We start from the raw sequence: 24,276 nt of genomic DNA on the forward strand, positions 1-24,276 counted from the left end.
ACCTTTTCCCACAGATCCGTTACCGAATCGCTTGCAATCGGTTCTGAGCTCCGTGACTCCTCCACAATCTCCTTCAATTCTCGGGATACCTCTTCAATACAGTCTCGGGCCAACACAAGCTGTCGGTCGATCATACCGAGAAACTCCATTATCAGGCACTTATTTATCACCAACCGAAAATGCTCGTCGAAGCTGCTCTTTTTGATTATGGAGATAAAAATCGCTAGACAAAATACCACCTCCATCAGCGGCAGGTGGTCAAGGAAAGCGAAGTTTTTGAGGAAGTAAAGATGATTGTGGATAACCCGCAGACGGTGTAGCAGCTGATCATCAATATCATCGAACATGTGCGTATTGTATCGCTTCCGAATCGCCGACCAACAATCGAAGAAGATTTCCATTTGGCCCATCCACTCCTGAGGGTCTTTCGCTCCGGGCCAATCGCCGACCAAGTTCCGGTACGTATAGTCTGACAGCTTCCAGTGTAGAAAACTGCGCAGATCGTTCGGAAGATCCAGGTTTTTCACGTTCACTTTTACCAGCGCGCTGGCAATGCTTTGGAATATGTCCGCCTCGGAGCATTCCTTCCTCATCGTGAGGTAGTTTTGAAACAATTTCAGTGAGCCATGTCTCATCAGCCGATAGCACGCGGTCGGGCCATCCACACCGTCAGTTTCGAAAACTATAAGTTGCTCCACAAGTTCGAGGATACCGGTCTCGTAGGCGCGTACTAGCACCGTAAATCCGTCGCTATCACGTTGCGTTGCGTCCACTAAACCACTCGCAATAAGTCGTCGAATCAGAGCGAACCGGTTTCCATTCGGAACATTCAAACACAAATGTAATGGCGACACCTTTTTGCACGCTTCAAACTGCAGCACAGTTTCGATGGTGGCACGTTCCAGGCACTGAGCCAAAGTTTCTTCATCGCCGGCACAGATGGCCTCATACATTGTGTCGATTGTATTGTTCTCCATTTCAAAAGCTTAGGTTTGCCTTACTTGTTTTGTGGTTTGATATCACACTGGCTCACGATCGACTGTCGTTCTGGAGAATCGGCCTTCGAATACGATAAAATAACAGTCATTCGAGGGTAACCACGTCCCTGTAGTAAACGGTCAGAAAGCTGCATCAAATGTGATTACGCAAAGCAAATAATAGATAAGATTACCGTGTCCCTTATCTTTCTAAGAAAGAGGCAGGTCGGCTTTAGTGCAGTGTAGCGCCTTATTAAGGCGAGATAAATTCATATGAGTCTATCATATAAGATTGATTCAGCTTGATTCATGAATCTTTTGGGATTCATTTAGAATGACACATTGATGAATCTTTTGAAACCTTAATGAATCTACCATGAATCTTTCACGACTCTCCATGATGCTCTCATAAACGTGGATTAGACGAACAAAAACAAAGCTCAACTGTTCTTCTGGAAATTGATGTAAAATATTGTCCATGCGCAACGATTCCTCAGTTACCGTCGGGACCGTCCCGTGACCGTTGTTGTGTGATTCGTCTCGTCAGTTTTATGCGTATGTTCGCCAGACTCGAGGGAATCGGCTATTTAAGTGTCCTTTGTCTTTCCCGTGTGCCTTATCTTTTTAGCTTAGTTGTAAAGTTTCTTAGGTTTCTGTTCCATAGTCCCGGATTTCACAGTGCGATTGCATAGTTTACGGCTAGTACGGCCAAGGTCGATACCGGATACCGTCGGATGAATACCGACCAAACGGCGGCTGGAAAACCTAAGGCAACGGGTTCTCTTGCGATTCCGGTAGTTACACCGTTATTCGAGCCCAGGAAAGCATCGTTCAACTGCTTCTGTATCACTGTTCAACCGTAAGTAAACATTTGACGTCCAACAGAAATACTGTTTCCTATCTTTTGCATGATCCAAACGTAAATGAATAAAGTTCAATCGCAACGAAACATTTGATGCCTCCGATGTCAATGCACGTTTATATTGCACGGATTCGGTTTTTGTCCTATTATCGCTTTTTACAATCGTTGGAAAACAATCATTGAGAGGGAAATCTTATAGTAAATAATTAGCTGCGGAGCACAAAGAGCTTTTTTAGTCGTTCAAGTGAGTTATTGACGAACATGGCAGACGCAAACAATGAAGAAATACCATCTCGAAATACCACGAACACTTACAACAACTGTAAAACGACTTCTTACGAAGATCAAGAATTTTTTACGCCGAATGCAGATTATCATGTAATTTTAATGTGAATTTTAATAATTATATTTATTTTTGCTCTAATGGTCTTTGCGAATGAAATCAACAAAACGAAGTTAAACCTTTATCATGCAAACGTATCGTATAAAGCCGAGCCGTAGCGCCAGTTAGAAAATCGGCCCATGAGCGCCGGGGCTCACCACCTCGACGGCGTGGGTTCGAATCCCAACCGAGACCGGACCTTCCCCTGTACGAGAGGACTGACTAATCCACGTACAACAGGGAAACAAGTCTCGTAATTTCATAATAGAGTTTTCTAGTTTATATACTAAATCCTTTGCAAAAACACTTCTTGCAACGAAATGGGTAAAAACGGTAACAAACTTGCATGTATAAACTTAGCAGGTGGGGTTGAAGGTGGGGAACGTTCAGTAACGTTTGGTATCTATTTAGTTCGGGCTCACGAATTCAGTTGAACGTCAAATGTTTAGTTACGGTTGGTGATTGTTTAGAGAACAGTCGCAGAGATTGAGATGGGCTCGAAAACGGTGTATTTGGAACACAGTTGAATGTGAAACAAATCAATCATCCAGCAATAGCAAGGCGGAACTAGTGGAGAAAATTAAATCCGATTTTAAAGTCCTTCTCAGGAGTACGATTCCCTGGGCTTGCTCCTGGTTCCCAAGCCAAATCGAGTCCGTTATCGATGCCGAGGGTGGATATTATGAATGATCCGATATTAATAGAACGAAAAACTTCTTCTACTTCTTCTTGGCGTAACGACCGACTTGGTCATGCATGCCCCCGTTAAGACTTACATGACTTTTTCCTTGTGTGTACGTGGATATTCAGTTCTCTCGTACTGGGGAGGGTCCAGTCTCAGATGGGGTTCAAACCCACGCCGTATAAGAAGTGAGCCCCAACACTCTTGGGTCGATTTTGTAACCGCTCGAATATCGCGCAGAAGTTTGGGATTGAATAAATCAAAACGGGAAATTGAAAGTAATTAATTCAGTGAAACAAGGAAAAAAAAACATTATTTAATCACAATTTATTTTGTGCAATGAGTACAGTATACTGGAAGTATATAGCCTGAAGTATTTATAAACAAAATTTGATCTCATTTCAATGACATGTTACATTATCACATATTGAAGTGCTCGTATGCTATTGGTTTTCCCTTCTACTAGCACTGATCATTTCAGAAAATTCTTTTGTCCATTCTCCATTATTTTCACTCAATGCCTGCATCATTGGCGACCGGAAACCGATTGGAACCTCTGGAAGGCTTGGATCGTACGACCTAATAAGATCCATCAACTCGGCAGATTCTACCTCGGCGGCGTAGTGTAAAATGGTGTTACCGGCGTCATCCTTCATGTACAGTAGGCTACGGTCATAGTCGAGCAACATTTTCAACATTCGATGTGAGTTGTGCAAGGCACCTAGAATAACGTAGTGAGCTGGCGTTACACCACACTCGCCCGGAACGCTCACGTCGACACCGAGACCAAGAAGTCGTTCCACGATGTCGCTCCGACCGCTCAGCACTGCCCTATGTATTAGACCATCTCGCATCCGTGGTGTCATCTCCAGCATGGTTTTTCCTTGCTCGTTGCGTAGCTCACGTCGCAGACATTCCTCGATCGCATCATGCGCTATGGCAGGGTGAGCTTGATTCTCCAAGGTCAAGTTAAGTGCAACAACATTCGAATCGTCCGCCAGCAGTGGATTCGCACCATGGTTGAGGAGAAGCTTTGCCAGCTGGCGTTGAAACACAAATTCCTGAGGTTTGGTAGCGAAAGGATTTGCAAGGCAATAATGTAGCGCAGTTCGTCCCCGAAAATCTCTCGTGTTTATAATATCTGCTAGCTCAAACGTAGTCCCGGGTGGGCGTACATCGAAAGCACAGCTCAACCCCTCAATCTGCCAGTAGTAAACCATGGCTTTATTTGTGACCACAAGGGCACAAATCACGTCGTAGCTAGCAAACATCTCGTTACAGATGTCTCGTAATTTTATGAAAGTATCGAGCAGAGATGCAGCTTCTGGTATTTTACAAGCTCCGTTAAAATTTGGTGCAAATTCATTCTCTTCATCGGGGATGCCAAGAACCCTAAAAGTTATCGAAACTCCCAGATTGACGGTAACTTCTCGCCAGCAATCAAAAGGCTTCAATGGTAGCAAGATTTCCATTCTAGTGATCATACTCTCGCAGCAAGTGTGAACGTATAGTATTTGATTTTCATCCTCTTTGTCCAATCGTACGATCTTTGAATTATTTTCAAAAACGATATCACTGAGGACTCCTAATCCTTCGATTATTCTCGATTTCTGTGAGCGATCGAGTAGTGTACTGACTAAGTCGTACCGCTGTTCCGCCTCACATCGCTCTAATTTTCTTAAGGACTTCTTCAATTGATCAATTTCCTGTTTCTTTGATCTGGTATATTCAGGACACAAAAGCTGGTTTAACCGCTTCTTTTGGAACGAAATACTTTCCAGGACGCCCTTCTTCACATATTGGAAGTAATTTTCCGATCGCTTCTTTACATCATTCAATCTGGTTTCCTTTCGGTTCTGTAACCGCTTCACACATGCAGCTAGGTTTTCTTTTTCTTTATGTAATTCGCGTCCCTCCAGGTATGGCTGTTGAGCCAACCGTTCCGTCGCAAACATTAGTTGGTCATTTATTCTTCTTCCCTTTCTGGAATTTTGTGAACGTTTCTGCCAACTCTCGGTGAAATGTTCTAGCTTTTCTTTTTCCCGTTTTTCCATACGCGTTATGGATGCCTTTAGTTGATCGATTTCATCTGCATTCGACTCAACATCCGCCAAGCACGAGAGATGTTTCAATCGCTTCTTCGATATTTTTATAGCTTCCGAATCCTTCGCGTGGCGTTGCAAGTGTATGGGATTATTGAGTAATGCACAAAAAAGAGCTGTTTTGCCTGAAACAACCTGCTCGACGTATGCAATAGTTTTCCAGTGCGGTAGCGCCGTTAAAGCAACCGAGAAATAATCCTCCTTATCGATGACAGTCGAGGATTGCTTCAACTTGTTCTCGTCCAAGTCAATCCAAGTTTGCTCTAAACTTTGGCTAATACAGCATGCCATCTTCTCATGCAACACCGTCGAGCGGTCGAACCAACCGAATCCGAGGCGCTTCAGTACGCGGACCATTCGTTTGGTGTCTTGCCCATGACGGACAACAAGAGCCAACGGATGAACCGTTCTCGTGCCATACATAACACGGTCCACCGCCTTGACACGCTCGAGGAGCCTGGTCTGACCATGTCGTACTAAGAGCAGAAAGGTTGTACCTTCCACCATCGGGATGCGATAGACAACGTCAGTAGAAACGCCAGCTTCCAACAGCATTCGGACACTTTTCCAGTGTTGTCTTCTGGCCGCCTCATGCAGGATTCTCGCCAAGTTGTTCGGGTTCGCAGGAGGATAGTTTTCTAACAGCTGTTGGACTATTTTGTGCTGTCCTGAGGTTGTTACGGCCAGTTCATAGCACTTATCTATAGCGCCTGAATGATACTGGAGCAAGTTCGGGTGCTCGACAAGAAGCGAGAACGCAACGTGATTTTTCGCTCTAATGGACGTTGTTACCATGCAGTTGAAGTCGTTTGCACAAATGTTGTGTTTCCCTAGCAAAGTATTGAAAATTTCCTCCGGAGCGTGTGTGACGATCGCACTTTGCAACGACCGGGGATGTGGAGAGGATACTTTGGCCAGTAAAAGTTCAACGATCGACCACACAGCGCAGAAGATGGCATCATTCAGCGGATCCAGTGTTTCATCACTCCGAATATCACCGGGGAAGAAGTGCAGTATTTCACGGACGCTTCGTTCGTTACCGCTTTTAATCAAGAGTCTCAAAGCTTGGTGTTTGAACTTTTCGGATATGATTTGGTTGAAGAGTTCAGTACCACGCAGGTGAGATATAAACTCGTCCCATTCGAATGCCTCGTAATGTTCTTCCGATCGGAGCATCGCTTCGAAAATCTGTTCAATGCCTGTTAATTGTAGCATTCTCGGGAAAGCCTCTTCAAAGTCGCGTCTCATTAGAGCCACGTGCACGATGCTATACGGATCTTTAATTTCTTTGCTAAAAGTATTGTAGTACCGGCTGAGCAGCTCCGTAATCCATGGTCCAGGATGGCAGGGATCAAACAGCATTGTCAGTGGTCGATATTGCGACGGATAAGAGTGGTATGGAGAACAACAGAAGAGGCTCCGAAGTTCTCCACCTGTTCGTATCGCTGAGTGCATCATCCCGACGTCCCGGGACTGGAAAGCCGCCATCAGGCGATCCTGTTCGGCCACCCATCGGTGCGTATCTTCTACCGAGGGAAATCGCATGACCTCACCGATTGGTTTCACCCGTCGGTCAAACAAGCGGATATCGGTGTTTGCTATCACATACGCGTTTAACACTGTTATACGAATTGAGGTGCCTGATAGTATACCGTACGAGATGCCATCATGTGCCAGGTAGTTACGATAGTTCTTACCTTGTATCACCGGGATGCGATGCATGACATAGTGAAAACTATTACCAAAGTACCCGACCGAGGTCAATATTTCGGTGAGCTCCAGCGTGAGGTATTCGATGGCTGCCATGATTCCTCGGTCACTAGGGGTCCAAGCATACAAGCTTTCCACCGACACCGGTCCATTTTGTGTAAGAATTGTTCGCAGTCTACTGCGGCGCTCGTCGAACAACGTCTGCAACCGTTCTTGATCTTCTTTGATGAGCTGATCGATGGCAGCCTCCTTCCCATCCTGCACTTTGTTGTTGCTTTTTTTGACTTCGAAAAAGTCTTCCAATATTTTCCGTTTTAGATCAACGGCAAAAATGTTCCTGTAGTACTTTTCCAGCATTTTGTGAAGTTTTTTTACCTTTTCCTCATCCTCGTCTACGGCTACGCCTAGCTTCTGCGCGAGCCCTCGGGTCTGCTGAAGGTAGTCTAGCTCCTCTGTCACTTTTATAGATTCCAAATAGATAGCCAAGAATGAGATCGCATTGGACCTTTCGAGTGGCTCGAAACGGACATCGTTCGGTAGAATGGAATACAACTCCATTTGGTATTTTTTCCAAAGCACCCTTACACGATCGAAGAACTTCAACGGGGTGCGTAGCGTCAGGATCCAGTCGAGTAAACGTCGCACGGTACGCAGATCCTTACTTGCGAAGCACGCCTCTCTGACGTTAGCGAACCCAATGTCGGCATGAATCTCTAAACAAGCTTCTAGGTCGACGACCATTGTATACTGCTCGTGGATTGTTTTCTTGATGTATAGGAACTGTGCGGTAGCTCCAACAGGAACCTCATTCATGTCGTCAACAAGAGCCTTGATTTTGTCGAAATAGCTCTTAACTTCTTGGTAGCACACCTGCTGTTCCTGGGCAAGCTTTTCCATTTTTCCAACGTATACAAGCAGCGAACGAAGCTGCTCCAAGGACCAACACCGGAGCATCATGCCGTACAATGTGAGACGGGCATCCTCGATGACCACCGTGAACAACAGGTAGAACATCACTCGTACTGCTTCAGAATACTGGCGTACTGTTAAGAACGCCCTCCACTCGATCCCTTCGCTCATCAACGTTCTGGCCAGCGTCATGGAGTGTGAAAACGTTTCTCGCAAATCCATGTTGATAGTCAAAAACGGTTTTGCCAACAAACGGGGTAGTACCGTTAAGACCTTACTGGGCATATTGGGTGAGTTCTGGGTATTTTTGACCGATTCACCCATTACCTGCAGAATGCGTTTAAATGAGTCGATAAACACTGCCTTATCGTGTCTTCCTTGTGGGTACATCTCTATCCAGTAGTCTATGATCTTCGTCAGCGAGTACAGCTGCTTCGTTTTGGCATAGCACTTTTTCACTCTACGGATGATGGCACGATCCTTTCCCCGTACCAGATGCTTCAGGTCGATCACTTCTCCAGCAATCACCTCCGCGACCGCCAAGTCACTCGATTTACCCTTCTTCACATCGGCAAGCAGCTTGTTCGCCACATTTTCCGGAGATGCCATATAGGGGAGTCTCGTGCTAATTTCTGCCTTCAGCTTCGTTGTACCAACTTCAGGAGATTTCGGCTGCTTTGAATCGGCATTGCTCACCTTAGTCGCACTCTTGTTCAGCTGCTTTATTTTCGTCTGTATATCTTTGATCAGTTTACTTTTAATTGCTGCTTTCTCGTCACCAGTGGCCGAGCTCAACCTGTCAAAGTCCTTACGTTTGCCCTTCATCCAGTTATCACTCTCCCCGATGCCCATTGATTGAACCTTTTCCCACAGATCCGTTACCGAATCGCTTCCAATCGCTTCTGAGCCCCGTGACTCCTTCATAATCTCCTTCAATTCTCGGGATACCTCTTCAATACAGCCTCGAGCAAGCACAAGCTGTCGGTCGATCATACCGAGAAACTCCATTATCAGGCACTTATTTATCAGCAACTGGAAAGGCTCGTCGAAGCTACTATTTTGAATTATTGAGATAAAAATCGCTAGACAAAATACCACCTCCATCAGCGGCAGGTGGTCAAGGAAAGCGAAGTTTTTGAGGAAGTACAGATGATTGTGGATAACCCGCAGACGGTGTAGCAACTGATCATCAATATCATCGAACATGTGCGTATTGTATCGCTTCCGAATCGCCGACCAACAATCGAAGAAGATTTCCATTTGGCCCATCCACTCCTGAGGATCTTTCGCTCCGGGCCAATCGCCGACCAAGTTCCGGTACGCATAGTCTGACAGCTTCCAGTGAAGAAAACTGCGCAGATCGTCCGGAAGATCCAGGTTTTTCACATTCACTTTTACCAGCGCGCTGGCAATGCTTTGGAATGTGTCCGCCTCGGAGCATTCCTTCCTCATCGTGAGGTATTTTTGAAACAATTTCAGTGAGCCATGTCTCATCAGCCGATAGCACGCGGTCGGGCCATCCACACCGTCAGTTTCGAGAACTATAAGTTGCTCCACCAGTTCGAAGTCGCCGGTCTCGTAGGCGCGCACCAGCACCGTATATCCGTCGCTATCACGTTGCGTTGAGTCCACTAAACCACTCGCAATAAGTCGTCGAATCAGAGCGAACCGGTTTCCATTCGGAACATTCAAACACAAATGTAATGGCGACACCTTTTTGCACGCTTCAAACTGCAGCACAGTTTCGATGGTGGCACGTTCCAGGCACTGAGCCAAAGTTTCTTCATCGCCGGCACAGATGGCCTCGTACATTGTGTCGACTGTATTGTTCTCCATTTCAAAAGTTTAGGTTTGCCTTACTTGTTATGTGGTTTGATATCACACTGGCTCACGATCGACTGTCGTTCTGGAGAATCGGCCTTCGAATACGATAAAATAACAGTCATTCGAGGGTAACCACGTCCCCGTAGTAAACGGCCAGATAGCTGCATCAAATGTGATTACGCAAAGCAAATAATAGATAAGATTAGCGTGTCCCTTATCTTTCTAAGAAAAAGGCAGGTCGGATTTTAGGCTAAGTGCAGTGTAGTGCTTATGAAGGCGAGATAAATTCATATGAGTCTTTCATATAAGATTGATTCAGCTTGATTCATGAATCTTTTGGGATTCATTTAGAATGACACATTGATGAATCTTTTGAAACCTTAATGAATCTACCATGAATTTTTCATGATGCTCTCATAAACGTGGATTAGACGACCAAAAACAAGCCTCAACTGTTCTTCTGGAAATTGATGTAAAATATTGTCCATGCGCAAAGATTCCTCAGTTACCGTCGGGACCGTCCCGTTACCGTCGGCTCGGTAAATCGGCTATTTAAGTGTCCTTTGTCTTTCCCGTGTGCCTTATCTTTTTAACTAAGTTGTAAAGTTCCTTAGGTTTCTGTTCCATAGTCCCGGATTTCACAGTGCGATTCCATAGTTTACGGCTAGTACGGCCAAGGTCGGTACCGGATGCTGTCGGATGAATACCGACCAAACGGCGGCTGGAAAACCTACGGCAACGGATTCTCCTGCGATTCCGGTAGTTAAAAAAACAGTACTGGAAGCGTCCCGAAGGTCTTGCTTCCCGAAGCGCCTCTTATCCGGCATGGTGGGGGAAGTTTCGAGCATTTTTCATGCCGGAAGCAAAGCCCCTGAACCCGCGTCCGCTGGTGCACTCAGGGCGCGCTTTCCGGTCGTAACGGACGAACGCGATTGTACGAATAGGATGTGGGTCACCTTAAGTGACCGGTTACAAGCCAATGCAATTGCGACCAATCCGTAAATCCGTCGTGTAGACCGACGGATTATTGCTCAAAACGTTGTCGGCCGTCGGAACGTCATGGCTAAAACCCATATTGAAGTAATGGCTTCGGCAAAAGGCCTTCTATAAATGAATTGGTGAAATTAGGTGAGTAATTCGATAAATGGTCAGTGGAATTGTAAAAGTTTTAATGGCAAGGTAAACCTTTTCAAAGGGCTTATAAATTACCACAAAGAAACGTGGCCCTCGCCGGACAACTTTCTTACTTTCCACGAATATAACATCATACGTCAAGATCGAATTACATCAGGCAGTGATAGGCGTGAAGGAAGGGTGCTAATTGGTATTAGAAGTGGTTACACTTCGCGGGGGTTACAGCCGAGCGATAGCGCCAGTTAGAAAATCGGCCCATGAGCGCCGGGGCTCACCACCTCAACGGCATAGGTTCGAATCCCAATCTAGACCCGGACCCTCCCCTGTTCATCGCAACAGAGATCGCAATAGATCTCGAATCAATAGCATCGGCGCTCTCCGCGCCTTAATTTATATTGGGTGAATTTCACGCTCACGGACACAAATGGGGTTGCGTAAGAGAGAATAGCCGCGCTCCTAGGGAATATTTGCGGCAAACATAGGTTGGTCATTCTCAAATCTGGTGAGGAAACTAAGGTAGCTAGGCCTCTAGCAAATCGGCCAGAAGGATGCGAAACAGGAACGTAACAAACTTGAGCGAATCTTATGATAACGATTGGCTGGACCACTTACCACGAAGGGTTTGTCCAGATTCTGCTCCTGCCCCCTCTCTCTCGCCCTTCTTCCAAGACATGATTCCGTTCCTGGCTTGGACATGTTGAGGATCAAACTGATCCAGAACATGCTAGACATGGAACAGCATTTTTGTGAAGAAGTTTGGTCACTTACCGACGGGCATCACGTTTTATACAGATGGCACCACCTCTAGGTCTTCTAGGTCCACTCACCACAGGTTTTAGAGTATTTAATCACACCTCCTAGTTATATCATAAGTAAACTGTGCCAGCATTGCTCTATCTACTTAGCAGAACTGGTCGAAATCTTTCAGGCGCTGAAAACGATCAGCGCCCCCACCGTCCTTGGGGCAAAAGGACTTCGACCACGCGTGGGTGATATTTAAATATGCCAGATAGTATGGGATTGCACTGTACAATAATCTTCTTCCCATCCAAATCCCCTGTCTTCATTATGTTGTGTAAATTAATGTGCAAGTAGGACTGCAATCGACCTCGAGACCACACCAACCAATAAGACCACCTTACCAGCCGCACAACTAGACCCAACACACAGACCAACAGCCGAGTTATCCCGGGATTTGGTTACAGCTATGGCTAGCTAGGAAGTAATGCCACGCTACCATTATTTTTTAAGGATAACAGTTTTTCATTTCAGCTGACGGAAAATTTCCGAACTCCATACACGACTCACACCAAAGGAACCTCAACTGTTAACTGGCAATGATGAGCGGGTAAAAAACTGTGCAGAATTGTAAATGAACCATAATGAATGGTTTCTAAAATTAATAATTATGCTCATTAAACGTTGTTAAAAGCTGTCAGCTGAGCAAGTTGTAAAACAAATTTCAGTGCTGTGAAATAAAGTTTTAGCTTATTAACGTTAAGTAAAATTCTAGTTGTGAAACTAAAATTGTCTATTTTGGGTAAGGAGTGCTTGGGTAGTTGGGTTTCACATGAGTGAAGTGAAATGAGCGTTTGACACTTGCTGTTAAAAAAAACCTCTTTAAGGGTAGCCGTTTAAACTAGTTCCAGTAACTTGCTTACGCATCATTGTTGTATGCTTTTATTGGTAAACAAAATTAAGAACAATAGTCAAACAACAATTCCAATATAGCTGTTGCAACGAAGCTTTTGAGCTCACCTCTCTTACGATCCATAAAAGTACTATAAGCCGCTCAAACAAGATTTGATGGTTAATTTATGATGTATTTATCTCACAGTACAGTTTTTACAGAGTTTATTCCCACATTATTTAAGATTGTTACATTTATCATTTATCGGCCCATGAGCGCCGAGGCTCACCACCTCGACGGCGTGGGTTCGAATCCCAACCGAGACCGGACCTTCCCCTGTACGAGAGGACTGACTATCCATGTACAACAGGGAAACAAGTCTTGTAAGCAGGCATGACCAACAAGGTCGTTACGCCAAGAAGAAGAAGAAGACATTTATCAGTTACGGTTATGTTTTTTTTTTTTTTTTTTTTTTACAAGGGTTCGTTACATTTATTTCACTTAAAATACTAATTACTTAACTAATATCACAGTTGGAAATAAATTGTCTACTCCCTTCTCGAGCTCTTTTGGTGCCCTCGCACAGCATGCACCTACACGGTAGAGCTGTGTGGGGGCGAGCATCTGGCTATCGAGCCTTTTCCTCCTACTATATGTTGCCCTTATTGGGCCGCATTTTCAAGTTCTCGCCCACGCTGGGCTGGGCCTTCTTCCCGTCTTTGCCTCCGATAAGCCCGCTGGCGGGCATTTCGTTGGTTTCGTCGGGCGTTGCTGAGTCGCATCTCAGCGTCCTGAAGTGCTGCTGCTGTTGCACCCTGCCGATCCGGCGCTGCGTCGTGATGCCTAAGTAGCGCCACGTTACGCGCCATCGTCGCCACGTAGATCCCGGGTGGCATCCGACGCTGGCGTCTTCGGAGCCGCCTGATTTTGGCGAGGAGCTGCCCCGCTCTTCGCCGGAAGTCGCGCCTTGTTGTCTCGTCCATGGCCTGGATTCTGGCCCGTAGTGTCGGGTCGCGTCCAAACCGGCCCGTCCTGGAGCGATCCTGGGCCGTTGCCCGCGCCGTCGCACTACGCCTAGCGGCGGCCGTCTCGCGTTCTGCTGCTGCGCTGCGCTCGGCGTTCCAAATCCGCTGGAGCTCGGACATAATCAGCCTAGCCGCCTCATCTATGCGGTCCCACGACTCCTGGCTGTGAAGCAGGTGCTCGTTGATGTTTTCTGCCGTCACGGCCAGAAGCAGTCGCTCCCGCACCTCCGCGAACCGTGGACACTGAATAAGGACATGCTCAGGCGTCTCGTCGGTGCCTGGGCAGGCCGGGCAACCCGGGGATCGGGTGAACTTCCTGGAGCACAAGTACTGACGGAAAAATCCATGCCCCGTCAGCACCTGGGACAAGTGGAAGTTCACCCGTCCATGTTTCCGGGCTACCCACCGCTCCACGTCCGGGATCATCTGATGGCTCCAACGAACGAATCTGCTCGAGCGGACTGGGTCCCGTGCCAATGCGTCCCAGTCCCGTTGCCACCTCCGGAACGTTTCCGCTCGCTCCTCCTTTCGGATCACTGCGGGAGCACCGCCTGTCGTTCGTCTCCGCTCATGGCAGCGATGGTCCTCTTGTATAAGGTCCACGATTGGCGGCAAGCCAGCTACGACGGTGGCGACGTCGTACTTAACAGTACGGAAAGTACTAGCCACCATCTTTGCTGACCGGTTGTGGACCTTATTTAACTTGCGCCGATTAGTCTGCAGCTCCGTTGCCTTCCACCACACCGGGGCAGCGTATCGCATGATGGAAGTTGCCACACTGGCCATGGTGCGGCGTCGAACGCTAGACGGTCCACCGTGGTTCTTCAGGAGGTATCCCATCGCCCTGTTGATTTTAGTAGCCTTCTCGGTGACGGCCTGCACGTGGAAATTCCACGACAGGTGGTCCTCCACTTGGACGCCGAGGTATCGTATGTGGCGCCGCGAACGAAGTATCGTCCCCCCGATGCGTACCGGCACCCTCGGGTGGCCCCGCCGCAGACTGCTGATCATCACTATCTCCGTCTTTTGCAGCGCCAGAGACAGCTGGTGTTCTGCCATCCACCGCTGCACGAGAATGACGGATTGGGTAGCCAGCGATGATGCTTCCCTTGGCGTCCGGCCGGTTACGGTTATGTTTATAATTTTTATCTGATTTGCAATACACTGTGCCAAACATGGGACACCTGTCAAAAGAACAATTGTCTGGCTTTGCGGTCAATTCTAGCGTACTTACAATTGATAAAAATGAATTTTACTTATCACATCTTCTTTGTCCATCTTTGTGCGAAGCATATGCAAAAGATCAAAATTTTACTAGTCAGGTATTACAATGTGAATAAATTTTAAGCCCTGCAAAAATGTCTCTGCAGCCCAAATTGTGAAAAAGAAGAGATCACTAGAGTGGCTAATGGCAGGCCGTATGTAATTCAGAAGGATTCGTCACTTTCCCATACGGCTGCAAGCCGCACACAATGGTTTTATGACAATTCTAACGACTTTATCAACTTTCTCGCGGTAAATGTGTGGCCTCCTAACTAACTGGATTATAATCCTCTAAACGGATGGGATTTAAACTCTCGCCGTCAAGGAAGTAAGCCCCAACGCTCCTGTGCCGATTTTGTAACCAGCGCCACTGCTTGGCTATCGCTTAGAATGGTTAGCTACTCTTCCTATAAATAAAAATTTGTCTTAAACGATTTATTTCAACCAAAACTTGTTATATTTTTGCTCAAAGTAAATGTCGCATTAATTTTGAACACCCTGTACATAAGAAAAATGTATTGATTCGTTTTTGAAACAAGATTTTAAAACACCCAAATGTAGTTTTCTTATTCTCAAAGTCAATTACGATCCTTAACAACGTTTCATCTATATCCTATGTTAAGGATTAAATAAATCAAAACAATTCAATCGAAGAAAAATTTAAAGTTATCAATTCAGTGAAACCAGGAAAGAAATATAGTAATTAATAACAATTCATTTTGTGCAGTGAGTTAAGTATACTGGAAGTGAAAGGAGCATACGTAATTCAACAACCTTTCATACATGTATTTCCTTTGGGATCGAATAAATCAAAACCATTCGATCAAATGGTAATTACAAACGATTAATTCAATGAAGCTAGGAAAGACGTACAGTGTTTAATTACAATTTATTTGCTGCGGTGAGTGCAGTATACTTCTAGTGTACAGAGTTATATATTTTTGAACAAAAGTTTATCTCTTTTTAATGAAAGGTTACATTTTTGCATACTGAATCGCTCGTAAGCTATTGGTTTTCCCTTCTAGCTGCACTGATGATTTCAGCCAATGCTTTTGTCCATTCTCCATTATTTTCACTCAATGCCTGCTTCATAGGCGACTGAAACCCGATTGGAACCTCTGGAAGGCTTGGATCGTACGACCTAATAAGATCCATCAACTCGGCAGATTTTATCTCGGCGGCACAGTGTAAAATCGTCCTACCGGCGACATCTATCATGTACAGTAGGCTGCGGTCGTAGTCGAGTAACAGTTTCAGCATTCGCTGCGAGGTGTGCAAAGGAACTAGAACAGCGCAGTGAGCTGGAGTTTCACCACACTCGCCCGGGACGTTCACGTTGACACCGAGTCCAAGAAGTCGCTCCAAGATGTCGATCCGACCGTTCAGCACTGCGCTATGTATTAGACTCTCTCGCATCCGTTGTGTCAGCTCCAGCATGGTTTTGCCTTGCTCGTTGCGTAGCTCGCGTTGTATACATGCCTCGATTGCGTCGTGTGCTATGGCAGAGTGGGTTGGATACACCAAGGTCAAGTTAAGTGCTAGGTCATTGTTGTCGTCTGCCAGCAGTGGATTCGCACCATATTCGAGGAGAAGCTTTGCCAGCCGATGTTGAAACTCAAATTCCTGAGGTTTGGTAGCGGAAGGATATGCAAGGCAATAATGCAGCGCAGTTTCTCCCCGAAAATCTCTCGCGTTTATACTATCTGCTAGATCAAACGTAGTCCCGGGTGGGCGTACATCGAAAGCACAGCTCAGCTCCTCAATCTGCCAGTAGTAAATCATCGCTTCAGTTGTGACCACATGAGCACAAATCACGTCGTAGCTACGAAAAACTGCCTTACACATATCTCGCAATTTTATGAAAGTATCGAGCAGGGATGCAGCCGCTGGTATTTTACAAACTCCATCAAAGCTTGGTGGAAATTCATTCTCTTCATCGGCGATGCAAAGAACCCTAAAAGTTACTGAAACTCCTAGATTGACGGTCACCTCTCGCCAGAAATCACAATGCTTTAATGGCAGTAAGATTTCCATTCTGGTGATCATATTCTCGCAGCAGGTGTGAACGTACAGCGTTTGATTTTCATCCTCTTTGTCCAGTCGTACGATTTTTGAATCATTTTCAAAAACGATATCACTGAGGACACCTAATCCATCAATCGTCCTCGATTTTTGTGAGCGATCTAGTAGTGTGCTGACCAAATCGTACCGCTGCTCCGCCTCACATTGCTCTAATTTTCTTAACGACGCCTTGAAATGATCAATTTCCTGTTTCTTTGATGTGGTATATTTAGGGCACAAAAGCTGGTTTAACCGCTGCTTTTGGAACGAAATACTTTCCAGGATGCCCTTCTTCAAATATTGGAAGTAATTTTCCGATCGCTTCTTTACATCATTCAATCTGGTTTCCTTTCGATTCTGTAACTGCTTCACAAATCCAGCTAGGTTTTCTTTTTCTTTATGTAAATCGCGTCCCTCCAGGTATGGCTGTTGAGCCAACCGTTCCGTCGCAAACATTAGTTGGTCATTTATTCTTCTTCCCATTCTCGAATGTTGCGAACGTTTCTGCCAACTCTCGGTGAAAAGTTCTAGCTTTTCTTTTTCTCGTTTTTCCATCCGCGTTATGGATGCCTTCAGTTGATCGATTTCGTCTGCATTCGACTCAACATGCGCCAAGCACGAGAGATATTTCAACTGCTCCTTTGATATTTTTATAGCTTCCGAATCCATCAAGTTGTGTTGCGAGTGTTTTGGCTTATTGTGCATTGCGCTAAGGAGAGCTGTTTTGCCCGACACAACTTGCTCGACGTATGCAATAGTTTTCCAGTGCGGTAGCACAGTAAAAGCAACAGAGAGACAATCCTCTTTATCGATGACAGTCGAGGATCGCTTCGACTTGTCCACGTCCAAATCAGTCCAAGTTTGCTCTAAATCTTGGCTATCACAGCATGCCATCTTCTCATGCAACACCGTAGAGCAGTCAAACCAACCGAATCCGAGGCGCTTTAGTGCACGAACCATTCGTTTGTTGTCCTGCCCATGACGGACAGCAAGAGCCAACGGATGAACCGTTCTCGAGCCATACATAACACGGTCCACTGCCTTGACACGCTCGAGGAGCCTGGTCTGACCATGTCGTACTAAGAGCAGAAAGGTTGTATCTTCCAACCCTTCGGTGTGAAAGAAAACGTCAGAGGAAATGCCAGCTTCTAGCAGCACTCGGACACATTTCCAGTGTTGTCTTCTGGCCGCCTCATGTAGGATTCTCGCCAAGTCGTTCGGGTTCGTAGGTAGATAGTTTTCTATCAGCTGTTGCAGTATTTTGTGCTGCCCTGGGGTTATTGCGGCCAGTTCGTAGCATTTACCTAGCGCGCCTGAAAGATGCTGGAGCAAGTTCGGGTGCTCGAGAAGAAGCCCGAACGCAACGTGATTTTTCGCTCTAATGGACGAGGTTATCATATCGTAGAAGCTGTTTCCACAGGTGCTGCATTTGCTGAGCAAAGTATTAAAAATTTCCTTCGGAGCGTGTGTGATGATCGCACTTTGCAACGACCGGGGATGTGGAGAGGATACTTTGGCCAGTAAAAGTTCAACGATCGACCACACACCGCAGTAGATGGCATCATTCAGCGGATCCAGTGTTTCATCACTCCGAATGTCACCGGGGAAGAAGTGCAGCATTTCCCGGACGCTTCGTTCGATACCGCTTTTGATCAACAGACTCAGAGCTTGGTATTTGAACTTTTCGGATATGATTTGGTTGAAGAGTTTGGTACCACGCAGGCGAGGAATTACCTCGTCCCATTCGAAGAGCACCGCCTCGAAAACCTGTTTGATGTCTGTTATATGGAGCATTCTCGGGAAAACCTCTTCAAAGTCGCGTCTCATTAGAGCTACATGCACGATGTTTTCGGGATCGGTAATTTCCAGACTAAAAGTATCATAGTACCGGCTGAGCAGCTCTGTAATCAATGGTCCAGGATGGCAGGGATCACACAACGTCGTCAGTGGTTGATATTGCGACGGATAATGGTGGTTTGGAGAACAACAGAAGAGGCTCCGAAGTTCTCCACCTGCTCGTATCGCTGAGTGCATCATCCCGACGTCCCGGGACTGGAAAGCCGCCATCAGGCGGTCCTGTTCGGCCACCCATCGGTGCGTATCTTCCACCGAGGGAAATCGCACGACCTCACTGAACGGTTTCACCCGTCGGTCAAACAAGCGGATGTCGGTGTTTGCTATCACATACGCGTTTAACACTTTTATTTCTACTGAAGTATCTGTTAGTAAACCGTACGAGATGCTGTCATGTGCCAGGTAGTTACGATAGTTCTTACCTTGTATCACCGGGATACGGTGCATGACGTAGTGGAAACTATTACCAAAGTACCCGACCGAGGTCAATATTTCGGTTAGCTCCAGCGTGAGGTAATCGATGGAAGCTAAGATTCCTGGGTTACTAGGGTTCCAAGCATGCAAGCTTTCCACCGACACCAGTCCATTTTGTGTAAGAATTGTTCGCAGTCTACTGCGGCGCTCGTCGAACAACGTCTGTAACCGTTCTTGATCTTCTTTGATGAGCTGATCGATGGCGACCTCTTTTCCATCCTGCACTTTCTTGTTGCTCTTTTTGACTTCGAAAAAGTCTTCCAATATTTTCCGTTTTAGATCAACGGCAAAAATGTTTCTGTAGTACTTTTCCAGCATTTTGTGAAGTTTTTTTACCTTTTCCTCATCCTCGTCTACGGCTACGCCTAGCTTCTGCGCTAGTTCTCTGGTATGCTGAAGGTAGTCTAGCTCCTCCGCCGCTTTTATGGATCCCAAATAGACAATCAGTATAGAGGACACCTTGGACGCATCGAGTGACTCCAAACGGACATCGTTCGGTAGAATGGAATGCAACTCCATGAAGTACGTTTTCCAATGCGAACCTATCCGATCGAAGAACTTCAACGGGGTGCGTAGCGTAAGAATCCAGTGGAGCAAACGTCGCACGGTATGTAAATCCTTACTTGCGAAGCCCGCCTCTCTGACGTTAGCAAAGCCCACGTCGGTATGAATTTCGAAAATGGCTTCTAGGTCGGCGACCATTTTATACTGTTTGTGAAGCATTGTCTTGATGTATGGGAACGGTGCGGTAGTTCCAACGGGAAGCTCGCTCGTGTCATCGAGAATAGCCTTGATTTTGTCGAAATGGCTCTTAACGTCTCGGTAGCAAACCTGCTGATCCGCGCCAACCTTTTCCATTTTTCCAACGTATACGAGCAACGAACGAAGCTGCTCCAAGGACCAACACCGGAGCATCATGCCGTACATTGTGAGGCGGGCGTCCTCGACGGCCACGGTGAACAACAAGTAGAACGTCACTCGTACTAGAGCAGAATACCGGCGCACAATCATAAACGCCCTCCACTCGATGGCTTCGCTCATCAACGTTCTGGCCAGCGACATGGAATGTGAAAACGTTTCTCGCAAAACCATGTTGAGGGTCGAAAACGCCTTTGTCAGCAAATTAGGTAGTACCATATGGACTTTCCCGGGCATGTTGGGTGAGTTCTGGGTATTTTTGACCGATTCACCCATTACCTGCAGGATCCGCTTAAATGAGTCGGTAAACTCCGTCCTGTCGAGTTCTCCTGGTGCGTACATCTGCTCCCAACAGGCTATGATCTTCGTCAGCGAGTACAACTGCTTCGTTTTGGCATAGCACTTTTTCACTCTACGGATGACGGCACGATCCTTTCCCCGTACCAGATGCTTCAGGTCGATCACTTCCCCAGCAATAACCTCCGCGACCGCCAAGTCACTCGATTTACCCTTCTTCATGTCGGCAAGCAGTTTGTTGGCTACATTTTCCGGAGATGCCATACAGGGGAGTCTTGTGCAAATTTCTGCCTTCAGCTTCATTGTACCAACTTCAGGAGATTTCGGCTGCTTTGAATCGGCATTGCTCGACTTAGTCGCACTCTTGTTTAGCTGCTTTATTTTCGTCTGTATATCTTTGATCAGTTTATTTTTAATTGCTGCATTCTCGTCACCGGTGGCCGAGCTCATCCTATTAAAGTCCTTACGTTTGCCCTTCATCCAGTTATCACTCTCCCCGATGCCCATCGATTGAACCTTTTCCCACAAATCCGTTAACGGATCACTTTCAGCCGGTTCTGAGCTTCGCGATTCTTCCATAATCTCCTTCAATTCTTGGGATACCTCTTTAATACAGTCTCGGGCCAGCACAAGCTGTCGGTCGATCATACCGAGAAACTCCATTATCAGGCACTTATTTATCAGCAACCGGAAAGCTTCGTGGAAGTTACTATTCTTGAAGATGGAGACAAAAATCGCCAAACAAAACACCACCTCCGTCAGCGGCAGGTGGTCAAGGAAAGCGAAGTTTTTGAGGAAATACAGATGATTGTGGATGACTTGCAGGCGGTGTAGCAACTGATCATCAATATCATCGAACATGTACGTATTGTATCGCTTCCGAATCGCCGACCAACAATCGAAGAAGATTTCCATTTGGCCCATCCACTCCTGAGGATCTTTCGCTCCGGGCCAATCGCCGACCAAGTTCCGGTACGCATAGTCCGACAGCTTCCAGTGTAGAAAACTGCGCAGATCGTTCGGAAGATCCAGGTTTTTCACATTCACTTTTACCAGCGCGCTGGCAATGCTTTGGAATGTGTCTGCCTCGGAGCATTCCTTCCTCATCGTGAGGTATTTTTTAAACAATTTCAGCGAGCCATGTTTCATCAGCCGATAGCACGCGGTCGGACCATCCACACCGTCAGTTTCGAGAACTATAAGGCGCTCCACCAGTTCGAGGTCACCGGTCTCGTAGGCGCGCACCAGCACCGTAAATCCGTCGCTATCACGTTGCGTTGCGTCCACTAAACCACTCGCAATAAGTCGTCGAATCAAAGCGAACCGGTTTCCATTCGGAATATCCAAACACAAATGTAATGGCGACACCTTTTTGCACGCTTCAAACTGCAGCACAGTTTCGATGGTGGCTCGTTCCAGGCACTGAGCCAAAGTTTCTTCATCGCCGGCACAGATGGCCTCGTACATTGTGTCGACTGTATTGTTCTCCATTTCAAATGTTTTGGTTTGGATAACTTTTCCTCAGGCTTGATATCACACTGGCTCACGATCGACTGTCGTTCTGGAGAACCGGCCTTCGAATGCGATGAAACTATATTGGTTCGATGCTTACCACGTATCTGTACCAGACGGCCAGAGAGCTACATCAAATTTGATTACTTGGCAATGTAATCAATAGATAAGTTTCTCGTTAGCCATATCTTTCTGATAAAGAGTAGAGACGAATGACCGAATAGGTCAAAGCCTCTAAAATAAAAAAATAAAAATCTCTGATAAAGAGGTTGGTCGATCCAATGGTTTAGTGTAGTGTAGTGCTTGATTAGCTATGCGAGATTGATGAATCTTTCGAAACTTCAATGAAGCATTCATAAATCGTTCATGAATTTCTCATGACTCTTCATGATGCTCTTTTTGACTTGGATCAAGAGACCAAAACAAAAGCAAAGCTGCACAGAGAGCGCATTTTTCCGTTTTGTTGGGCTTTACTTTTCTGCTCTTTTAACATCAGTGAATCTATGGGATTCGTGAAATCTGTATGGATTCTCATTTTAAGAGTCATGAATCACACACACTGAAGCAAATAATCCTTCAGATTATTGAATCTGAATCGAAATTACGCAACTTTAGTTTAGCGGGATCAGAGCAAAGTGGATCAATAATAGACGATTATGGTTCATCCCATAGCACGATTACATAGCATAGTAAGGAATAGATAAGTTTTTCTTGTCCCATATATTTCTGATAAAGAGGTAGGTCGATCCAATGGTTTAGTGTAGTGTTGTGCCTTATCAACTACTAGCTTTTTTAGGACGGGTACTTGACCCGTCGGCAGTTCCGCCCCTTGGAAGGTTCCATGCAGTCCCCGTTACAGTTTCTAGGTCTTTCTGTAGAAGGTCGCCAATAAACGGGTCCAAATAAAAATACGAATTGCGGGATCAAAAATTTAATACGAAATGATGATCTAAACCAGGGATGTCAAACATGCGGCCCGCAAGAACATTGGGTGCGGCCCGCGACCCCTTTGAAACATTACATCGAAAGAAAGAAGATAACAAATGCGGAGCAATAAGTTAGCTATTGTAATTATATACCTTTACTTTTCTAAAATCTTTACCAAAATACACAATAGTGTTGAACTGCAACACATATTTCAATAAACTTGATTTGAATTCGTTAAAATTTGGAAAACGATTGAGCAACAAACCCTCTCTTTTACTCAAAATTGGTAAATTTTATAAGAAGTAATATAATATGAAAAAATGTGAAAATGTAAAACTGTTAAGATAAAACCACATTGATAAGAACATATTTTCATCACTCCAATCAATTATATGGTTTGGCCCGCGAGCCTATTTTGGGAGAAAATGCGGCCCGCGAACCTATTTTGGGAGGAAATGCGGCCCGCAAGGTGAAACGAGTTTGACATCACTGATCTAAACGGTGAAAGTCTCTATGAGAAAATAAATAAAAAAGTATTGCGGATTGCTCTCGCGAAGAGTAGTAACAGACAAATGGACGACTTAAATCCCTCCTTTTCTCCACAACGGACGATCCCGGAAGACTGTGACGCCAACAACGACTGCATGGAGGAAATCACGCTCAGTGAAATCTTCGATGCAGTCAAAAAATCGGCACCTCGGAAGTCACCAGGCCCGGACGGAATTCCCAGGGACTTCTATCTCCGCGCGTTCCACATAGTGGGACGGGAGCTAGGGTACGTCCTCAACGAGGCCCTTCACGGGGAATTTCCTCGAAGCTTCGTCGACGGCATCATAGTGCTTGGGAGAAAGGGGAGAACTGGGAGTGCAATGCCCTCTTTTCGTCCGATTTCTCTCCTTAACACAGATTATAAGCTGCTGGCGAGAATTTTGAAGTTACGGGTCGGTGGCATCATCGACAAGTGGCAGATAATTTCCCCAGCCCAAAGATGCAGCATCAAGCCGCAAAATATATTTCAAGCTGTTCTCTCGGTTAAGGAGAGAATTCTGGATCTGAAAAGGAGGAAGAAAAGTGGCAAGCTCGTTTCCTTTGACCTCTCGCAGGCATTTGATCGTGTCGACCGAGACTTCCTGTGGACGACCATGACCTCCCTGGGATTCAATCCACGGCTGGTTAGCCTTCTCAGGTCTATTGGAGAGCAGTCTTTTTCCCGCCTGCTGGTAAATGAACAGCTGTCCTCTTCCTTCCCCATCCAACGTTCCGTCAGACAGGGCGACCCTCTTTCCATGCACCTGTTTGTCCTCTACCTTCATCCCCTGATCACTGAGCTTGAAAGCATTTGCTGCGACCAGGATGACCTGGTCAATGGATATGCCGACGATGTCTCAGTGAGTACTTCCTCCTCATCCAAAATCGAGCGGGTCAGAGAGGCGTTCGAGGCGTTCGGCCTGTGCTCAGGGGCCAAACTGAACGTGGGGAAGACCATCGCGATCGACATCGGACACGTCACTCCAGCAACGAGGATCCACGTCCCATGGTTACGCACCGAGGAGCGTCTACGGCTCCTTGGGATCTTGTTTTCCAACAACATCCGCGAGGCCATGGCGCACAACTGGGACGTGGTGATCCAGAAGTTCCGGCAGTTGGTCTGGCTTCATCGTGTGAGAGACCTGAACCTGGCCCAAAAGGTGCTGCTGCTTAACACCTTCCTGCTCCCCAGGCTGTGGTTTGTC

Source organism: Anopheles coustani, chromosome 3 (genome assembly GCF_943734705.1).
Source record: "Anopheles coustani chromosome 3, idAnoCousDA_361_x.2, whole genome shotgun sequence".
NCBI lineage: Eukaryota > Metazoa > Arthropoda > Insecta > Diptera > Culicidae > Anopheles > Anopheles coustani.